At 40.5% G+C, this 23396-nt stretch overlaps 1 protein-coding gene across 5 annotated transcripts in view; it reads left to right on the plus strand.

The window, feature by feature from the left end:
- The window catches only part of LCLAT1 (lysocardiolipin acyltransferase 1), a 229027-nt gene that overhangs the window by 5938 nt on the left and 199693 nt on the right, over positions 1 to 23396 (plus strand). The window lies entirely within an intron of this gene.

Genomic DNA, 23396 nt, shown 5'->3' on the forward strand with positions numbered 1-23396 from the left:
AGGAAACCTTGTTGAGAACGTCGGCAGGGTGCAGTGGAGAGGTGGCTGCATGGTAGAAGCGGGAGCCGCTCAAAGGACACAGGAAGCATTATCTACGGCACCTTTGGGGTAAAATGCGAGAATCATGGACATTAGGGTTTTTCCTTTTATTTTGTTAGACTTTTCATTTATAGTGAGATAATCGTTAATGAATTTGAATGATAAAACTAATCTCCATTCAGATTTCATAACACTAATGTTATCCCAAACCAAAAAACCAAACTCACTGATATGCAGTCATTCCAACTTATAGTGACCCTATAGGACATGGGAGAACTGCCTCTGGTTTCCGAGACTGTACCTGTTGACGGGAGTAGAAAGCCTTGTGTTTTTCCTGAGCAGTAGATGGTGGCTTTGAACTGCTAAAGCACTAGTGAGTATAATGGGCAGAAGTTCCTTTTAAAACTTTTTATTATGAATTGGATGGAGGTGTACAGAGTGATCAGCTTTCCAGTCAACACATTTTGTTCCATGTCATTGATTTCAGTCCCCACAGTGTAATTTATCGTACTTCCTCTCTGGATTTCCTGGTTGCCTCCATTCCTGAGTTTTGCCCTTGGCTAAATGTTGCCCTCTTGTTTCAAATGGGTGATTATTCTAAGTGTGTGTACTTCCCTCGTGTTACTGTTCCCCCTTTGGACCATGACTTCATTTTCCAGACTTGAAGTGTAGCTGAGGCCACAGCATCAGGGATCCCACCCATCTTTATTGCACCAGGAAATGTGGCTTTTTTATGATTTTGAGACTTGAATAATATTTTTTCCCCACTCGAGTATCTACAGCCTTTTGGAATGTGATCCCTTTAAGAGCGATTGGTAGTGGTAACTGCACATCATCAATTTCGTCTCATCTTGGGGTTGTGGAAGTTGAGGGTCATATGATCCATGCATCTTTTGGACAACTTGTTTCCATGCCTCTTTCCTCACTCTTCCTCCCTCCAGATAAGGAGAGACCTGAGAGTTGCACCTTAGATGGCAATGCATGAGTCATCAAGACCCCTGTTTCTGCTCATCAAAGCGGATGTAGCACATTGTCTTGTGGACTATGTTAAGACAGAAATTTCTTAAAAGGGACTTAGAAAGCAGTATCCATACAAATGATAAGTTGTACTTGATTAGGATTGAGAACTCTTTTCATCTGAAGACAACCTTAAGGGAATGAAGGACAGAATATATACTGGAAGATAGTGCCTGATTGAACACTTATACATGGAGTATTGTATGTGTCTACACACGATAAAGAGTTACAGTCTCAGCCTTCCATTTGATCATTTTTCTGTGAAGAGCAAGTAACCCTTGTCCCTCTCTGTGTCACGTGGGGAGGTCAGCCTGCCACATTCAGCACAAAGCACATAAAACTGTGCCTACTGAGATGCAGCATGTATCACCATGAGGCTTAGCACACTCCAGCCTAGGGCCCGATGCAATTCAGTAACCGTGGATAGAACCACACCATCATGTCTCCAGCATCACCAGCAAGATTTGGTAGAAACTAGCCTGGAGAAGGTAGACACTTTACCTCTGCTTGACCAAGCTCAGGACAGTGGCAGCCCTGACGTGCACATTAATTCTCCAGAATCCCATATGTACAAGAATGACTGTGCCCTGACTTTAAACAAGATGTTTCCAACCAACCAGTAGCCTTCAGGAAACTCACTACTTCACCAAGCATGATGTCCTTTTCTAGGTAATGGACCCTACTGATAACATGCCCAAAGTACATGAGATGAAGTCTTGCCATCGTTGCTTCTAAGGAACATTCTGACTGTACTTACTCCAAAGCAGATTTGTTTGTTCTTTGGGAAGTCCATGATATGTATTCAGTCTTCTTCTACACTATAGTTCGGATTTGTCTTAAAAAAATTCTTCAATTTTTCTTCAAAAAACAAAGAGTTATAGTCTCAGACGCCTATAGGGGGCAGTTCTACCCCATCTGAAAGGGTCACCATGAGTTGGAATTGAAAAATGAGAAGATATGAGCAGGCTTTTCCTAGTAGAGTATCTCCGATGGCCAGTATGCCCTTGAAATGATGCTCAGTATTATTAGTCAAGGGGGAAATGCAAATTAAAGCAATAATGAGATGCTACTGCACACTTTCCTGAGTTGCTAAAAAGAAAAAAGATTGCCAGTATTGAGAAGGATATAGACCTGCCAGATGTCTTGTTGGAAATGTAAGTTGGTATAGAACTGTGCATAACTGGGGCTGTTTGCTCCTCATGAGTCAGGATTTCTGTTCCTGTTGTCTATACCAGAGAGATGAATGTCTACCGAAAACATCTAGCATCTTTATTCTTAATAGCTCAACATTAGGTGCTGCCCAAATGTACACAAGCAGCAGAAGGGATACATTTTAGTGTATTTATGAAATACTGCAAAAAAAAAAAGAGTGAACTACTGGTGTGTCAACATGGAGAGAGCTCATAAATATTATGATCCAGAACAAAGATGGCCTACTATCTGTATCTTAGTTCTTTAACTATTACTGCTATATAACAGACATGCCCTGAGTGGGTAGTTTCAACCCACAGAAATTAATTTTCTCAGAGTTTTGGAGGCTAGAATCTAAACTCAGAGTGCTGGTTCTAGGGAAGGGATTCTTTCTCAGTGGACTCTGGATAAGTGCGAGAGACTAGCCGCCCCACAACGAAATGGACCCAAGGGGAGCGGTTGTGTAATTGAGGGGTACATTAAAGAGACATGAGACAAAAAGTGTGCAGGGTCACCTCTTCCATGATGACTGGAACCAGAACGAGGGAGTACTGTATTCCCTCATAAGCGTATGTAATCTCAGGCATGCAAGTCACAGTAAGCGCGAACACAACAGGAAGGGGTGTACATGCAATAGGAAGGGGAGGTGCTAGAGGCATACATGTGACAGGAGGGTACTTATGTAACAAGATGGGGGTGGCGGCAGGGTTCTAGAGTCCAGATGCAGCTTAACCTTGGTCTTAGTTGGTTTGAATTTATGTATCTTTGAACCCTTCTCCAGGGGAATAATCTATGATCCTTATCAGAAGGAAGTGAGCTGTATTTAAGGTTAGATAGCCTAACTGCTTTGGGGGCAGATAACCTTTAGTCAGATAACCTTCAAGCAGGTGACCTTCAAGAGTATAGTAAGTGACCATGTGCTTGCAATCAGCACTTTTTCAAAATTGGCATTATTATGGGGGAACATCGCAGGGAATAACTTTTACTTAAGAAAATGTGAATGGGACGCATCTGCAACCCACGAATGTGAAGGTCTCCCTTCACGGGAGTCCTGGCCTCCCAGACTCCTTAACATATGAACTTTAAGAGTTTGTCTGCAAACACTCTCTTCCTGGTTTTGTTTACCACAGATGACAAAAATCAGAAGGGATGATAGTGGGTAAAGTCATTTAAAAGGATTTAAAAGGAATATGAGAGACCCAGGGGGAAAAATAATGAAATCCACAATTTCGTTTTCCAAAACTGATTTTTAATAGAATTGTCTTACAAAAGACAAATGTCTCATCAAGGCCAATGTGCCCTATTGCTTTACAGTTTGGTCAGAAAACTGCTCTAAACTTGCCAACAATTCATATATTCTTTGCCCTACAAATTAGTGTAAAAGCTGCAGGTATAACTTACATGTTGACAAATATAAGCTAAATTATAAAAATAAATCATTAATTTTTTAAGGGGGATTCTAATCAAATCTATTTTTACCATTAGGATTTGGTTGGCCCTTGTTTCAGAGAAATCACTGTGCAACCTTTTCCTTTGGCTGCAAGGTTTTGAATGCAATTATGGAGCTAAGAAAAGCCTTTGGCGTGTTCTCTGTACAACAAGATAAGCTGAAGCTCAAAGAACCCTTTGTGGTTTGACTGGAAGTGTTCATCACACTAGCATGGAGTCCTGTCTACTGCACAGCATTCGGCAACAGGAACCCTACCTTGATGGCTTGGAAGGCCAACGGGAGGGACATTTGTGGGCAGTCATTGGTGACAGCTGACTGTAGGTGATAGATCACTTTGCCAGAAGCCTTTTGCAGCTGAGACTTCTGAACATTTAAATTGTTCACTTCTTCAGGAAGTAGACTGCTGTTCCAGGGAAGATAAAGGGAAGACTTAGGCCAACCATACCTTTCCCTCTCAAATAAGAGACCATAGTTGACTTGTGAAACTGTAAGATTTTACGTTGGCGAGCTGGTGTCTTGTTGTGGCATCACACAGTTAGGAAATGATAGCTGAGAAGAGGCGTAAAGGAGTGATGTGGAAAGGGAAATGATTGGTGGCACCCTTTCTCAGGGCTCAGTGGGGCCTGGAGTGTGAAGGAATTCTTTTTTTCCTTTGAACTCTGGAAAGAGACTCTTGCTCCATTGGAGTGTTTATCTGTTTGAGGGAAGGGCAGTACTGGTTCTCTTACTTTTTCTGTTTCAATACTACTTTTTTTTAGATTTTTCTTTTTATTAGTGGCCTTTAAATAAAATTTACCTCTGTAGGGTTAGGGAAGAATATGCTGGAAGCTAGGAGCGCTCGAAACCAGCCAGCCTTATTCTTTGTTGGATATTTTGGACATCATGAGCTTGGCGATGGGGACAGCTTTGAATAAGGCATGATTCGTTTGTGTATAGAGAAGGCAGTCAGTGCGATAGACAAATTAGTGACTTCAGTGACGGCAGTTTTTCTTCACGCTTGGCTTTCTTGGTTGAAAAATACCGTATATATTCATGTATAAGCTGAGTTTTTCAGCACAAAAAATGTGCTGATAAACTGGAGTTCAGCTTATACATGGGTCAGTGGTACCCCAGGGAGGTGTAACATCTCGCAGGGCTTTGAATGTTTGTTTACTCACATCTAACCAATCGGAGCCGTCCTGTGACGCGGACGGCTCCAATTCGCAGAAGCACCCGTAGTGATTCACTTACACTGGCAGCTGAACTGGTAAGGATGTGTCTGTGGCTGCGCTCTGTCTCTCCCCTCTGGTCTCTGTGTTAATTCACATCCTGTATTTCCCACCCTAGGCTTATACTCGAGTCAGTCTGTTTTTCTGGTTTCCCAGGTAATAATTAGGTACCTCGGCTTATACTCGGGTCGGCTTATATTCGAGTATATATGGTAAGTAAGGTATCTGTGTCACTATTAAGAGGGCAGAAGTGTATAACTCAAAACTCACAGCCATCGCGTGATTCCAACTCATAGTGACCCTATAGGACAAGGTAGAACTGCCCTTGTAGGTTTCCGAGACGGGACTGTGTACAGGAATAGAAAGCTCCATCTTTCTCCTGATGAGGGCAGGTGGTTTCGACCTGCTGACCTTATCATTAGCATCCAGCTTGTAACCCATGATGCTACCAGGTCTCCTTCATAGGTGTATTAGAGCTTCAATTCTGAGCACCTTTTTGTACAGAGGCTATGGAGGACAGTGAAAGCCCAAAATTCTTTTGCAGAGTCTCCACTTGGATTAAGCCTCCCTTGAATTCCTTCTGACCTTTTACCCGGATGACAACAGCCTTGCCCCAAGGCAGAATGCATTGAGATGTATTACCTCCACCCTTCTCCAGCTAGCCCTGGGAGGGGCCACCTCCTTTAGGGCTTGCCTGGGTGTGTTCTAGATGAAGTATTGGGGGTCCCTCACAGCCACACCCTGGGTGCCTTCATCTCAAGGCCCTGGACCAATTTTGTAACCCCCTCTGTCTAACATAATGTACATGTCTCAATCCTGGTTCCATACCCATTTCTCTAGTCCCGCCTGAATTGTGATGTATTGATCTGCCGCCAGTCATGGATTAAGTAGGTATTGAGCTGTGAATCCTTGGATGCCATTATGACGTCATGCTTCTCTGAATGGTGTGTCTTTGTCTTGTCTTTATCCAGTTTAAGACTCAATATATTCTTTCCTTAAATTTTCTTTGAGATTGAGGTATCTTTTGTATCCTCAAACATAGATAATAACAACTAACAGTTATAATAGGAACTATAATATCCAACCAAACCCATCACCACTCTCTATATAGGATATTATATAGGGTTTCTGAGGCTATGCATCTTTTTAGGAGCAGACAGCCTTTTCTTTCTCTTGAGGAGCTGGATTTGACCAATGCTTACTCAGCAGGACTAGCAAGGAAGACACTTTGAAATTATTAGAGCTCATATTTCTTTATTTAATAAAATTTTATAATGTTAAATATTAAACATTTAAATTAACAATAAATGCCAATATTTATTTGAGTGCTTGCACACTGGGTTCTATTCTAAGTAAGTTTGATTTTTAACTGCTTTAAAACTTAGACCATTCCCTATGTGGTAAGTGCCCTCATTTTCATCATTTTACCGGTGGTGAAGCTCATTGCGTTGGTCTCTTTACGGCAGTCCTGTGTAGAACAGTCTGTTCAGTTAGTTGCAGATTGGATCTCTGTCTTCCATAGGGTTTTCATTGACTGAGTTTCAGATGTAGGTTGCCAGCACTTTCTCCTGAGTCTGCCTCAGTCTGAATGTTCCTCTGCTACCTGATCAGCATCACATGGAAGCCTCCGATGGCAGATGGGAGTAGTTGCACATGCGGTCGGTTGGCTGGGTATTAAACCATGTCACCTGTGTTCAGGGTAAGGCTTATGCCTTACTCTGAGCCACCGCTTCCGTCTATCCAGAGTCAGTGCTATTGTATTTCTTATTTTGAATGAAGAAATCCCAAATATATCTGGCTTCTGCTTTTGCAGTTTTTTTGATTTCGCATGAGTCTTTTGAACACCCATTTATTAGTACAGTATTTCTAGATAGACTTGCTATCTGTATTAATATCCTGTGGCTGCTTAATATTACTGTACGCTTGGAGGCTTAAAATAACAGAAATGTATTTCCTCACAATTCTGAAGTCCAGAAGTCCAAACAACAGTGTCTTGATAGAAACCAATGTGTCAGGAGGGCGATGCTCCCTCTACAGACTCCAATGAAGAATGCATTTCTTTATCTCAGCTTCTGGCCACCGCCAGCATTCCTTGCTTTATAGCTGCAGCACTCGTCTCTATGTATGGTTACATTGCATTCTCTTCTCTCTAGGCCATGTCTTTCTCTCCTCCCATAAAACCATGCAGGTGACTGTTATGGCCGTCTCAGCTCATCCAGAATAGTCTCCCCATGTTTTTGTGTCCTAGTGCTGTTATAAGTATTACATCTCTTACTGTAATGGGGATTTTAAAACCTTCTGGCAAAATTGAATTGAGAGTGGAATTTTGCCACAAACTTTTTGAAACCCTCTTTAATGTGCTTCTTAATACTGCTCTAATACAAAGACCGCAGGGTATTGGCTTTAAGGGACAGGCATCTATTTCTTCATAATTCTGGAGGCTGAAAATCTACATCATGGTCTGGACTTTTGTCAGTTCCTTCTATGTTGATACTCCTGGATGTTCCTTGACTTCTTAGCAATTGTTCTGATGCATCTGTCTTTGTATGTGTGTGTGTTTAAATCACAAGTGATTAGATTCAGAATCTACTTATTTAGATATGACTTAAATCTAAAATACAAGAGAAAGCCCTATTTCCATATACTGTTAAATTCACAGGTATTGGGGTTAAGATGCCAGTATATATATATATATATATATATATATATATATATATATATGTATTATTTGGGGGACATCATCCCCAACACTCCATTTGAGGATCCGGTTTCCCATGTGAAAGAATCCTTGAAATCTAGGTAGTTGGCATAAAGAGGGGCTTCTGCTGCTCAGGATGTAGGCCCCACTCCATTTCTGTTGTTCATTTTCAGCTGACTCAGGAGTCATGCCCTCCTGCACCCCTGCCCCTCTGCTCATCCTTTCACAGTTTGCTTCTAGGAAGAGTCAGTCCTGCTCAGGTTATTCTTGGATTAGCAGCTGTTAACTGACTCAGACTTTATGATAAACAAAGCAGTGCTTTAGCGAATGCCTTCTTGGCTAATGACTGGGAAATTGATTGCAAATGTCACCCTATCAGAAATTTCCCCTGTAAGTTCTTGAATTTTCTGTATGTAAATCCTGGCAAAAATTTCTTTCGCTGGCGTGCTTACGTGAATCCTTAGTAGCACTGCCTGGTTTGGATTGTTTATTTCTCCAGTAAAGCTCTTTGCTTTAATCCGGACAGAGACTCCAGTTTGTTCTTAGTTCCACTTGCAGATTTAGTTTTGTTTTTCTCTTTCTGTAATGCATGACAATACTCACAGGCTCCAAGGATTCAAGGTGACCACTGCCTCTTAGGGACTGTTAGTTTACTGCAGGATTGCTTGTGAGTTTTTGCTTTACAAGTGAGAAAACTGGAGTAATTCCCTAAGGTTACTCTGTTGAGCAACAATCTCTTATTTTCTCTTTCTGTCTCCTAATATATGAGAAAAGGTTGTGAAAAGTTGAATTGAACGACTGGAATTTTTCCAAAAAACTTGTTACGTTTCTCTCATACCCAACTCCTTTCAGAAAATGCTAATATTCTGTGATTTCATGGATTTGTTTATATAACAGCATTTTGGGAGTGCGCTTTAAAAAAATTTAAATAAGACTTGATTTTGAGATTTGTCTTGTAAGGTTGCTATGAGTCAGAATCAACTTGATGAAGGTAGGTGGGAAGTCACATGTCGTGAAACATACAAAGAAATCGCAAATAATTTACCCAGTTTTTTTCCATTGGTAACATAGGGCATATGTATAGTACATTATTACAAGCGGAATACTGATATTGATAGTTATTTAAAATACATTTCATTCAAAATGATAGTTTCATGTAAAAACAATTAAACCCACTGCCATTGAGATGATCACAAACTCAACAGAATAGAGTTGAGTGGCTTCATAGAGTTTCCAAGGCTGGACGTCTTTAAGGAAGCTGACTGCCAGATTGGTTTTCTAAGGAGCAACTGGTGTATGTGAACCATTGATGGATATCTGGGTTATTTCTAGCTTTTGATTATTATGAAAAACTGTTATGAGCATTTATGTACATTTCCTTTTGTGTGTATGTGAGCATAGTTTTATTTAGGAGAAAGTTGCTGGGTCATGTGAAAATTCTTTTTTAATCATTTTATTGGGAGCTTATCACAATCCATCCATCCATCCATCCATCCATTGTGTCAAGCACATTTGTACATGTGTTGCCATCATCATTGTCAAAACATTTTCTTTCTACTTGAGCCATTGGTATTGGCTCCTCATTTTCCCCCTCCCTCATGAGCCATTGATAATTTATGTTATTATTTTTTCACGTCTTATACTGACTGATGTCTCCCTTCACCCACTTTTCTGTTGTCCCTCCCCCTGGAGGGGGTTATATGTAGATCCTTGTGATTGGTTCTCCCTTTCTCCCTCACCTTTCCCTTACCCTCCTGGTATCTCTACTCTCATGATTGGTCCTGAGGGGTTGATCTGTCCTGGATTCCCTGTGTTTCCAGCTCTTATCTGTACCCGTGTACATGCTCTGGTCTAGCTGGATTTGTAAGGTCAAATGGGGGTCATGACATTGGGGTGGGGAGGAAGCAATAAAGAACTAGAGGCAAAATGTATGTTTCAGTGGCGCTATACTGTACCCTTACTGGCTCGATTTTTTCCTTGTGACTCTTCTCTGAGATGTCCAATTGTCTACAGATGGGCTTTGGGTCTCCACTCTTCACTCCCCCTCATTCATACTGATATAATTTTTTTGGTCCTCGGTCTTTGAAGCCTGATACCTGATCCCATCTACACCTCATGATCACAAAGGCTGGTGTGCTTCTTCCTTGTGGACTTCGTTGCTTCTCAGCTTGATGGCTGCTTGTTTATCTTCAAGCCATTAAGACCCCAGATATTATATCTTTTGATAACCAGGCACTATCAGCTTTCTTCACCACATTTGCTTATGTACCTATTTTTGTCTTTGGCGATTGTGTCAGGAAGGTGAGCATCATAGAATGCCAGGTTGTTAGAACAAAGTGTTCTTGTGTTGAGGGAGTACTTGAGTAGAGGCCCAATGTCTTTCTGCTAGATCATCATTGTATATGCTTATTTGCCTTTGCCTATTCTAGGAATTACCTGCTCATATCTTTTGTCCTTTTCTAATTGAATTGTTTATTTTTTGAATTATACAAAGGGTCTTCAAAAAGTTTGTTGGAAAATTGAATTAAAAGTTAAAAATTAAAAATATAAAGCTTATTTCTCAACATAAGTTTCATCAATGTCAAAACATGTTTGCAAGCAATGATATCAGCCATATTATAGTCTATCCTTAAAAGACTGAAGTTCCTGGGAATTAAACACTTCCAATGTAGTCTATTGAGCATTATTATTTTGCTCATTATTAACTGAAGAAAAATAGGTGTTTAAAATGTTTTTCCTTTTTCTTTTAAATCAGGAAACAAAAGAAAGCCAGAAGGAGCTAAATCAGGACTGTAAGGTAGATGCCTAAGGGTTTCTAATTGAAACCTTTGTGGACTTGCCTTTGTGGATTGGAGGAATGAATGAGCAGGAGCATTGTCATGGTGCTTCGGCTGACTTCCTCAAAAAGCAGCTGTTATCATTCTTTGGTGGCCCCTCAGAACATCAACAAGCAAAGGAACATCCGAATTTATTGTTGACTGTGCCACCTCATGGTATCCATGACTTTTATTTTCCCCCCAGGGGAGAGCGCAAACTAGCAGTCCCCCACTACCACAAATTATGCAGTTGAGTTTTCTACATTTGGGGAAATCGCAGGGGTCAGCACAAGGTATCCATGACTTTGACTGTGCTTTGTCTTCCAGATCCGACTGGTAAAGCCACATGTCATCTTCTGTTCCATTACTTCCAAGAATGCTTCAGGATCCCATTTGTTTAAAATTTCCATCAAAGCTCTGCTCTTGTCAGCCTAAACCAATTGAGAGTTTGTGGTGTTGGCTGTTATATCTGCTGTTAAGTGATGATTCTTTTCAATTAGGGCATGAAGAAGTCTAATTGTTTTCTTGACTATTGATGTGAACGTTCTGCTTCTGTAGGCTTCAGCATCATCTTATCCTTTCTAAAAGTTAGGAATCCATTTGTAAAGTGTTGATATCTCTGGGAGCATTGCCTATAAAGTTGATGTTTGTTGTTGTTTCAATTCTAATAGAATTCATTTTGCCCTAATAGGGACTCTTTCAAGCTCAGGACTGACCCTTCTCAGTGCTCCACATTGGGTTCTTTTCAGACATGTTCTTACACTATCTGAGTTTATTTTGGTGCAGAAATTTTTGATGGCATGCAAAGTTTTTCATAATATGCATTTTTCATTTACTTTTAAAAGACCCTTGTATATTCCAGATACTAGTCTTTTGCCAGATAATGTGCCTTTGCAAATATTTCCCCTTAGCCTGTAGCTTGTCTTTTCATGTTTTTAACAGGGTCTTTTGCAGAACAGCTGTTTTTAATTTTTGGTGAACTCTAGTTTGTCAGTTTTTTTTAAGTGGATCATGCTTTTGATGTCAAGTCAAATTTTTATTTATTTTAAATTTTATCTTTTTTATTGTGCATTGGATGAAGGATTACAGGGCATATCCGTTTTCCATTCTTTAATTAGGACACATTTTGTTTCATATCATTGATTGCAATGCCCATGGTGTAACATCACATATCCCACTTCTTCCTTGTGTTTCCTGATTTTATTCCTCTTTTCCTTACTGCACTGAACTTTACCCTTGGGCCATTGCTGTGCTTTTAATCTCAATTGGTGGATGAGTCTGTGTGTGCCTCTTTGATGTTCCCATTGTGGACTTGTTCCCATTTTGGACTTGGTTGGCAGAAAAGTGAGCCACAGGAGGAGTTCATTTCCAGATCCCAAGGGTGACCTGAACAGTCAGTTTCAGGGGTTGTGCCAGTCTTTCAGAAGATTTTGAGTTGTGTTTTACGTTTTTCACTCACTGTAGCTAGGACCTTCTAATGTGATCCCTTTAAGAACAGTTGGCCGTGGTAGCCAGGACACAGCACCCTTTGTTGAAGAGGCTGCCTTTCCCCCCATTGAGTTGCTTTGCACTCCTGTCAAACCAGTCGAGCATAACTATGTGGATCTATTTTTTAGCTTGCTCTTCTGTTCTGATTCCTACAAATTGTTCCCTATATCAGTTTTACTATAAACTTATCTGTAACTAAAGAAAAAATCTGCTTGAGATTCTCGTTGGAATTGCATTAAAGCCATACAAGGTGTTTTCAAAGAGTTGGTGGAAATTTTCTATTATCTTTTAATTCCCCCTTTTCACGAACTTTTTGAAGCCTATATGCATGTATTTTTAATTATTTTATTGGGGCTCATACAATCATCACAATACATACATACATCAATTGTATAAGCACATTTGTACATTCGTTACCCCCATCATTCTCAAAACATTTACTCTCCACGTAAGCCTCTGATATCAGCTCCTCATTTCCCCCTCCTCCCTCCCTGCTTCCTTGATAATTCATAACCCTTGATAATTTATAAATTATTATTTTGTCATATCTTACACTGTCTGACGTCTCCCTTCACCCACTTTTTTGTTGTCCGTCCCCCAGGGAGGAGGTTATATGTAGATCCTTGTAATCAAGTCCCCTTCCTACACCCCCTTCCCTCCACCCTCCTGGTATCGCCACTCACCACTAGTCTTGAAGAGATCATCTGTCCTGGATTCCCCGTGTTTCCAGTTCCTATCTGTACCAGTGTACCTCCTCTGGTTTAGCCAGATTTGTAAGGTAGAATTGGGATCATGGTAGAGGGGGTCGGGGGCGGGAAACGAAGCATTTAGGAACTAAAGGAAAGTTGTATGTTTCATTGTTGCTACACTGCACCCTGACTGGCTTGTCTCTTCCCCACAACCCTTCCATAAAGAGATGTCCAATTGCCTACAGATGGACTTTGAAAGGTCTCCACTCCACACTCCTCCTCATTCACAATGATATGAGTTTTTATTCTTTGATGCCTGATACCTGATTCTTTTGCCACCTCGTGATCACATAGGCTGGTATGCTTCTTTCGTGTGGACTTTGTTGCTCCTGAGCTAGATGGCCACTTGTTTACCTTCAAGCCTTTAAGACCCCAGATGCTATACCTTTTGATAGCTGGGCACCATCAGCTTTCTTCACATTTGCTTATGCACCTGCTTTGTCTTCAGTGATTGTGTCGGGAAGGTGAACATCATAGAATGACAGTTTAATAGAACGAAGTCTTCTTGCACTGAGAGAGTACTTGAATGGAGACCCAATGTACCTTAATACTAAACCTATAAATCTGTGCACATAAATCTATTTATCCATGCTCATATATGAATATACATATGTACGTCTTTATTTAGACTTCTATAAATGCCATTTGCCTCCTAGCTCTTTCCTCTCTTTCCTTTTACTTTCCTCTTGTCCCACTATCATGTTCAGCCTTCATTTGGGTTTCAGTAATTCCTCTCGGTTACATTACCCTTGATCATGCCCTACCAGGCCTCCTACACCCTCCACCCTCCTCACCACTGATTTGGATCACTTGTTGTTCCCTTGTCCCTGGGTTTGTTAACGTGACTTCCTCCCCCCGCCCCAACCTCCCCCTATCCTATGTCCCATCGGAATGTCGGTCCCATTGCTTCTTCTGGATTGTTCATCCAGCCTATCTTATTTAGACAGACCTGCGGAGATAATAACATGCACAAAAACAAGCCAGAGAAAAACCAAGCAACAAAAGAAAACAAAACAACAGCAACAACAAAAAGCCAATGACATTGTATATTTGGAAAGAACTGATGTCGTTTTTGAGTCTTCCCATCTCTGTCAATCCAGGTTCTTTAGAGAAACATTCAGAAGGATGCTTGTGTGTGTATTTAGAAAGAAATTTGTGTTAAGGAATTGGGCAAAGGGCTTGAGGGTGCTGTGAAGTTCGGAATTAGTAAGGTAGATGGCAGGTTGAGAATTCAGACAGTGTGTCTATGTTACCATTATGAGGCAAACTTCCTTCTGGGGAACTTTAGTATTTGTTTTATGGCCTTCACCTGATTGATTGAGGCCCACCCACATCAAGGATAACCTTTCCATCGACTGACTATAAACCTCAGTACCCTTATAAAATACTGTTATAGGTACATCCAGACAAGGGTTTGACCAGACAACTGAATACCATTGCCTAGTCATTTTGACATATAAAATGAAATATCATAGTCCGCCTCTTCTAATCTTGACATCTGTACACATCTCGTTAGATTACATCTAATCTCCAAATAGGGAAAATAACAGTTTACTTTTGTCTAACATAATAGAACTCTCCTTTTGATAACAAAAAAAATGTCCTAGCTTTTTCTCCAGACGAAGGAGCAAAGTCCTTGTGTGATATGCATGCATCCCTTTTGGTGCCCTGTAACGTAAATAAAATAAGGTAAAGTTAACAGCACTTAAATACTGTGATGTAAAGCTAAGTGCTCAGCTGTAAGTGAAAGGTTTGGAGTTCAGACCCATTCTTGTGTGGGACTTAAAATAGCATTTTTAAGAGTCGGTGTTTGTTTTGCCAAAGTAAGCCAGAGTCGTTCATAACCTGTGTACAAGCAGATGGCTTCTAGACTCCCACTTAATTCAGCCCTGATCCAAGAACAATTAGTTTTTATAACATGGCCCAGCTCCATACTCGCCTTCATAAAGAGACCACTAAAGATAAGAAGTGCTAAGGCAAAGTGTGGTAAATACAGCAGATAGCCCCCAGCTGTCAACTGGAATAGTGTCTGGGCTGTAAAGTCTTGTTTTTAAACAAGCAGTCATTCCAAGTGAGGTGTCAACTAAGTCTACATTGGAAAAGGACAGAAGCCTGCGTTACCCAAAGATGACAAAAACAAAATCTAAATATGATGAAAGGAGACGTTTCAGAGCTTAAATTGTGAACACCATATTTGTAGAAGAAGGCTATGGAGGACATTGGGAGCCCAAAATCCATCTGTAGAGTGTCTAGTCAGATTAAGTCACTGGCAGATCCCCTAAAGCCATAGGCGAGGGACTTGAACAGCTTCACTATCGACAGATTCTGTAAACTTGATTATGGTGGATGGAACCATGGTAAAATATGATACTAAGTGAGTTGACCTTCCCCTGATCTAACCTGAATTTGCTCTATGTTCAAATATTTCTCACTGTTCCATGAAAAATTTCTTTTAGCTTTTAAAATATTGATAGTAGTCTTTTCTTTCTTACTCTTTATTTTTATATTATTATTATCTTCTTGCATTTAAAAAATCATTTTATTGGGGGCTCTTACAGCTCATGTAACAATCCATACATCAATTGTGTCAATCACATTTGTGCATATGTTGCCATCATAATTTTCAAAGCATTTTCTTTTACTTGCGCCTTTGGTATCAGCTCCTCTTCCTCCCCGCCTCATGAACACTTGATAAATTATAAGTTATTGTTATTTTCATATCTTACACCATCTGCTCTCTCCCTTCACCCATGTTTCTGTTATTTTCTCTCTTGGGGGTGGAGAGTGGGGCTTATAAGTTAGTCATTGTGATCACTTCTCCCTTTCTTCCCCTTCCCCCTCCCACCTTCTGCCTACCCTCATGGTATTGCTCCTCCCATTATTGTCTCCCATTATTGTTCCTGAGGTGTTTATCTGTCCTCGATTCTGTATGTTGAGAACTCTTATCTATCTGTACCAGTGTACATGCTCCATTCTAGCCAGGTTTATAAGGTAGAATTAGGGTCATCATGGGGGTGGGGTGAGGAGGTAGGGATGGGGGAGGAAGCATTAAAGAACTAGAGGAATGTTGTGTGTTCTGTCTGTGCTATACTGGCTGACTTGTTCTTTCCTTGTGACCCTTCTATGAGGGATGTCCAATTGTCTACACATGGGCTTTGGGTTTCCACTCCAACCCTCCTCATTCACATTTATTATGATTGTTTGTTTTTGGTCTTCTAATGCCTGATACCTGATCCTGTCCACACCTTGTGATCACACAGGCTGGTGTGCTTCTTTTATGGGCTTTGTTGCTTCCCTACTAGATGCCTGCTTGTTTAACTTCAGTCCTTTAAGACCCCAGATGCTATATTGTCTACTAGCCGGGCACCATCAGCTTTCTTCACTACATTTGCTTATGCACTCATTTTGTCTTTATGTTGGGAAGGTGAGCATCACAGAATGCCAGGTTATTAGGACAAAGTGTTCTTGCATTGAGGAAGAGATTGAGTAGAGACCCAGTGTTCATTTGCTACCTTAGTACTTAGCATATAAATATATGTGCATAGACCTATATCCCTATCATTGTATATTAATATATTTACATATATACATACCTAAATTTATACCTGTATAAATGTCTTTTGCCTCGTAATTCTTTCCCCTATTTCCTTTTACTTTGCTCCTGTCCCACTATCGTGTTTGGCCTTCATTTGGCTCTCTGTACTTCCTCTCGACCACTGTGCACTTGAGCAAGCCCCACTAGGCATTCTATGCCCACCTCAGGTCCCTGAGTTTGTTGGCTCCTCCCTCTCTTTTCTTGTCTCCTCCTCTCCCATGTCCCCCAACCATCAGTCCCATTCTTTTCTCTTCGAGATTGGTTATCCTGCCTGTCTTATATGGATAAATAGGGGAAAAAAAGAAGAAAAATTTGGGGGCGGGGGGGGGGGTAAGGAGCGTATAAATAGTTCCAGGCCTGTCTGCTGACCCTTTTGAGTATTTACTGATTGGATTTGATGAAATCCCAAGTCCTGGCCCTGAGTTAGAGATCTGTTTTGGGAATCCTTAGAAACTTTGTTGCTTTGCTGCTCTGTTGCACACTTGAAGTGCCCCCCCCCCAGCCCCCCCCCCGTATGTGTGTGTGTGTGTGTGTGTCTGTGTCAGACTGGGCACCCGCACTGTCTCCCCAGTACTGTCCCCTGTAGTGCTGTGGGTCGCTGAGGGGAGGTCATGTCTCATGGTGGAGTCAGCCCTATGGTCTTCTCTGTGCATTGGCTACTAGGAGCAGGAATGTCATCATCGAGGTTTGGTGAGCTAGGATGTGGTTCTCTCTCTCTCTTTCCCTCATAGTTTGATTGTTTTTGTTTTGTATTATTTCTGTTGGGCTTCCCAGTTTGTGAAGCACAGAAGGAGTGGATGCATAGACAATAAGTGATGTAATGGTTTATTGGGGATTGAGGGTGAGGGGGTAGGCAGTGGGAGAGGGGATTTGGGGAGCAAACAATGAATGTGGGAGGGGGAGGGAATATATTAGAACTGATTGTGATTATGCATATACAACTCTTTTTAAAAGTGATTTAACTATGGAAATGTATGATATGTGAACATTATATCAAGAAAACTTAAAAAAAAAAAAGAAACCAAATTTGACCAATGGTTATTATGGGTGAAGGAGGAAAAGTTTTGCTTAGGAGGCATTGAATTTTTGTTAATAGCAGGGGAATAATTTGGAAAAGAATATCAGTAGTGGTTGTACAGCATGAAGAGTGTAATCAATGGCACTGAATTATACATATAGTAGTTGTTGATTTAGAGATGTTTTGTTGAGTATATTTGCCACAATTAAAGCATAATAACAGTGAGTACAAGGCAGAATAAAATATTCTAGAATTGATTGTGGTCATGATTATAAAACTAGTTGTGATATGATTGAATTGTATGACCTGTAGATGAAGTGCTAATAAAACTGTTAAAAAAGAAAAGTCTGGGCCATTAGCACTGTCTGAATGGGGTTGCTGTAGTTTTCCATTGAATTTGATCACTGGGCTAGGTAATTCTAAGAGCCTCCTGCATTCCAGACAAATTCTTCCCTACTTCTGTAGCATCAGCCTTACAGGTCATTGCCTTTCTTTGCCTTTTGATCCAGTGTCATGAGAAGTCCAAAGTTCCCTGATGGCAGACTTAACTTTCAATTTTCAGTGGATTTATTGTTATATTGCCTGGTGATAACATCCCATGCTCTGAAACTATGACATCTGGAACAGCAGAGCATCACATGGGCAAGCACATTTTTTGGTGAATCTCTAATGAATGAATGGTGCCACTCCCATGTCCACTTCTTGTTTCTTAGTTCATGGCTATGGGAGAAATCACACCACTTGCTGAAGGTACTTTTTTCTACTTAATGATTGGTCCATGGCACTTTTGATGAAAATTAGTTGACACTTGAGCTTGTTTCTGGTTTCATACTTTTTTCCCATTGATCTGCATAGGCATCCTTTTCCAGGACCATGTGGTCTTCATTACCATTACTTTGTATAAGTGAGTCTTTGGGCTGCTGTGGGGTACTAGCCCCCACAATCGAATGGGTCCAAGGGGCGGTTGTGTAATTGAGGGGTAAAATTAAAGAGACATCAGACAAGATGAAACATGCAAGTGCTCACCTCTGGGACCATCATGATTTTAGGAGCCAGATCTGCGCAGAGAGAGAGAGAATGTATTTTCAATCAAGGCTTATATACACTTGGGGTGTACAAGCCACCCTAATTACAGATAACCACATATTAACAGGAAGGCATACATCTGACAGGAAGGCATATAAGTAACAAGATGGGCTGGCTGTAGAGTCAAGGTGGCAGCCTAACCCTGGTCATCCCTTAGTGTCTTTGGGCTCTCCTTCAAGGGAACAATCCATTATACTTCTCAGAAGAAAGTGGGCTCTACTTAGGGTGGGACAACCTATAGGATCTGATTGCTCTGGTTGGCTGATAACCTTCAGTCAGATAACCTTTAAGTAGTTGGCCTCTAAGTTGTATATTTATTAACCATGTGTTGGCAAGCAGCACCTTAGGTTTGGCATATATTATGGGGGACAACTTTTCTGTTTCCCACAGGCTGCTCTCTTTTTTAAGAGTGTTTTGGTTACGCTGGGTACCTTGCAATTCCATTTGCCTTTTTCAACTAGCCGGTCAATTTCTACAGACAACCCATGGAGGATTCTCTTCTAGGCAATCTTTTTTTCTTTTTTTTTAATACAGTGACTGAGTTGCGTAATCAGCACCACAAATAATTTTAGAACATTTTCGACACCCACCCCAAAGAAACCTATTAGAAATGACATTACATGTCTTCACCCCACCCCCCTAATTAAAAAAAAAAAAAGCAAAAGCAAAACCATCAAACATTGAGCCCATTCCCACTCATAGTGACCGTAGAGGCTGGGCAGAATTGTCCCTATGGGTTTCTGAGACTGTAACTCTTTATGGGAGTAGAAAGCCTTGTCTTTCGTTCTCAGTATGGCTAGTGGTTTTGAACTGCTGATCTTTCAGTTAGCAGCCCAACATATAACCACTGTGCCACCAGGGTTCCTTCTCAATTCTAGGCAACCACTAATGCTCTCTGTCTCTGCTCTTTTAGTTACCCTTGAGTTGACCTCCAACTCACAGCATACATGTGCACAAGGCTGGGAACATTGTAATCCACAGGATTTTCATTTGTATCCCAGCATCATGCAAGATAGATAATGTAGGTATTAATTTGGTTTCAATAATTCTTCCATTGAACCACCACTCTCAGGCCATTCTGGAAATTACATATAAATAGAATCCTACATCATGGTCTTCTGTGTCTTAATATTTTCACTTAAATGCTTTCAAGGTTCCTCAGTGTGGTAGCATAATAGTACTTCATCCCTTTTTTGGCTGAATAATATTCCATTGTTTGGATATACCACTTTGACTTTTTCTTTTCATCGTTGGTGGGTGTTTGGATGGTTTCTAATTTTTGCTTATTATGACTAGCGCCATTATGAACATTAATATACACATTTCTGTATAGATGTATGTTTTCATTGGTCTTGGTTCTATACCTAAGAATGTAGCACATGGTAGTACATGTAGTTTTGTGATGAACTACCAAAACTGATCCCCGAGCAGTGTTCCCGTGGTTTGATATCCTCAACGGCACTTCACGTTATTTGTCTTTTTGACCAGCCATTCTGGTGAAGTTAAAAACCAAACCAAACCAAACCTGTCGCTGTTGAGTCAGTGCCAAGGAGTTGAGCAGTAAGAGAGAACTGCCTCATAGGGTGTCTAAGGCTTTTATAGACTCGGACTGACACTTCTTTCTCCCAGGGAGCAGTTGGCGGTTTGGGTCTGCCAGCCTTTTGGTTAGCGGCTGGCGCACTCGCTCCTGTGCCACCAGAGTTCTTTCAGGGGGGCTGTTGTTACATATAAGAGAAAAACAGTGAAAACCACCAATTCAGCTGTTTCCTTGATTTCGATTCATGGCGACCCCATGTGTAGCCGCAGTAGAGGTGTGTGCTGCTTGGGGTTTGCAGTGGCTGGTTTTAGAAGCAGAGTAGCAGGTGTTCCTTCCTGCGACCTCTGGATCATCTTGGGTGCCTTTGACTGATCAAGCCACCCCGGGCTTCCAGTAGTTACTAAGTGCTATCTAACTGTAGTTGCGATTCGCATTTCTCTAATGGGAAATGAAGTTGAGTGTGTTTTCATGTACTTATCGACCATTTGTATATCTTTTGCTGAACTGTCCATTCAAATGCGTTGTCCATTTTGGATTATTTTTCCTCTTTATTACTGAAGTATTGTAGTTTTAAAAAATATTCTAGCTGGTAAGTCCTTATCAGATTTGTGATTTACACAAGTTTTCGGCTACTCTGTGTTTCCTTTACACTTGAAATAAAATTGATTACTGCTTATTTCTCTTGCTGAACATCACATAATAGTTGTAAAAATTTTCTTTTCCCTCAGATTGCTTAGAATTTTCTATGTAAACTATCATGTCACATGCAAACAGGGAGAGCGTATTTCTTATTTACTTATTTCAGAAGTAAGGTTACTTTGTAATGAATTTTTTAATTGTAAGTTAGGTGGTTGTGGGTTACATCTCAGATCATAAATTAGGGCTACATTTTATGGAAGAAAAGATAGAATGGAAATAAAGACGAAGTTGGCTAATAAGATACTAACTTAAATTTTTCTCAGTTACTTGGGAAAGACAGTTTATGTCTTTATTTTTTCGGACAGTAATTCTGTGGCTCTTTGTCCAGTAAAAACCAGTTTCCATTAATTTGAGATCTCTTAAGAGGCTTGACAATTCAGTAATTTATTTCTGTATTTAAAGATAAATTTGTAATGGATCTGAATTTCAGACTTAGTATTTGGTGGAGGAAAAATTAAACCTTGAGCAGATTTGTTTTCATGAAGAGCTGCAACTCAATTTTCCTAGTGGTTGTCAGATACCTTGAAGGTGAAGATTCTTCTCTCAGAGAAGAAAAATACAATGTGCAGAAGAGCTTAGAGCTATCTATGTAAGGCAAACTTGTGAAAATTCTTAAAATGAATCAAAAGGGATTACTTGATGTTTTCAATTGAAAACTCAATGCTATTTAAGTCCCCTTTCCTAAGTTATTTGAGAACTCTGTGAGTTATGAGTAAGTAACTGAAGAAGCCTAATGGCTTAGTGGGTTACCTTGTCAGCAGTTTGAAACCACCAGCCACTTTGAGGCAGAAAGGTGAGACTTTGTGTTATAAGGACACACAGCCGTGGATCCACAGGGACAATTCTACCTTGTCCTTTAGAGTCTGTGTGAGTCTTAATGGACTTGATGGCAGTGACCTTGGGTAACAGTGCAATTCTTATCCACAGACATGCAAATGAACTTTGTTGGTGGCAAACACCAGTACTTTTTAAAAACAGGCTGTTGGAAGAGGTCAGTTTTGTATTGATTCAGCAATTTCATATCCATATTCCTCAGAGCCCATACCTCTTATGAGTCTGCTCTTTGGATTCTCTTATGAACCAGTGATAGCATCTTGTAATTCCGTAATTAATTAGTGAGTTAAATATAATAATAGATGTGTTTATTTTATATTTATGTGGAAAAACAATGTTACCCTTTTAAAGAAATATTGCGCGTTAACAGATTGACCTGTGAACGTTTGCTACCTGTGAACGAGATTACAGTGATAGTTTCATGCTACGGTTGTAGGCATTACAAGAAGAGATGATGTCAGTAACACATTCACACAGTACCTTGAACATCGATATTCCAAGATCTCCACTTTTTACCCTTTTGTTTTTTAATACTAGAAGGCCATGGGAAACTCTTTTTTTTTTTTTTGGAGTGCGGAATGTTTATTGAGCGGGAAGGGAGGGCGGGGGCGGAGGATGGGAAGAGAAGGGAGAGATACAGAGAAGAACTGGAGGGAAACTCTCTTTATGGTTCTATGATTTGGTTTCTTAGTCTGTAAATATTACATCAATGTGAACTTTTTTACTCTCGTTAGGTGTGTTGGCAATGGTGAAGGAATAGACTGATGTAACTGACAATAAATAGTTGCTTTTGGAAGAGAGGGCACTTTCAATTTGTAAGTGACCTTGCTACTCTGAGAAAGAGGAGTTTCACTTTGATGTGGTGAGCCATTGGATCCAGTAATTCAGTTCAATGAGACTGAGATTCTGTTCCATCTGGCTTTGTGCTAGTATGCTAGAAAAGAGTGTTATAACAGGGCTGGAAATGTGGCCAAACAGGGCATTAGGATATTGCCTTTCTACTAAATACAATAGACAATCGGGGGATGGAAGCTGACAGATAGAAGGCTTTAGATCTACCAAGATCTTGAGACTTCTACCAAGATCTTGAGAGTTTAGGGTACATTCTTTAGGGAGTGCACACAGAAGCAGGCTGAACTTGGATAACCCAGAAATTGAATACGTTTCCAAGGAAATTTTTTTAGTGAGTCAGGAGGTGGGAAGGAGGATTTTCTGGGAAAATCAAGGATGTACATTATTTAATCTCTCCCTGTGATTCTAAGTATTTATAAAAGTTTTAAAAGTTGTTTAAAAGTTGGATTTTTTGGGGTGGGGGTGGGGGTAGGCTATGTGGTGAGAGAAGAGATTGCAGGTGAGAATGGGTTAAAATTGGTGAATTGACTGAGTTAGAAGAGAAGCTCCTGGAAAAGTGAGAGAATGCCTGCATTTCTGAAATCAGCAGTTGTCTGGCGAGGACCTTTGCCTTCTCTTGTTGTGTAATTGGAGGGTGTTGGAGGGTAGTGGAAGCCAACACCCCTCCCCCAGCCAGTGTTACATTAATACCGTGTTTCCCCGAAGGTAAGAGATCCCCTGAAAATAAGACCTACTTACAGTTTTGCCTCTCGCTGAAATATAAGGCATCCTCCCAAAATATGACCTTCCCGAGCATAAGGCCTCCCAGTAATAAGCCCCCCGAAGCTACTGTAACTCTGGACTCTGGAAGCTACCGTAATTTCTCAGTGCAGCCAGAGCAGACAAGAAGTGTGAGTAAGTGTCCCATAGATTGTTGTACATGGAAATAATGATAGTTACAAGAAATTCTTGATACTGCAGGGTTCACAGTTTGTCTGGTTATGCTGGTTTGTGATGACAACTACTATTGTACAGTATATAGGTAATAAATTTCCTTTATTTTGTTCAACAATAAATGTGTACCGTATTCTTCTTCATGGAAAAATAAGATATCCCTGAAAATAAGAGCTAGTGTATCTT

Source organism: Tenrec ecaudatus, chromosome 17 (assembly GCF_050624435.1).
Source record: "Tenrec ecaudatus isolate mTenEca1 chromosome 17, mTenEca1.hap1, whole genome shotgun sequence".
Taxonomy (NCBI): Eukaryota; Metazoa; Chordata; class Mammalia; order Afrosoricida; family Tenrecidae; genus Tenrec; species Tenrec ecaudatus.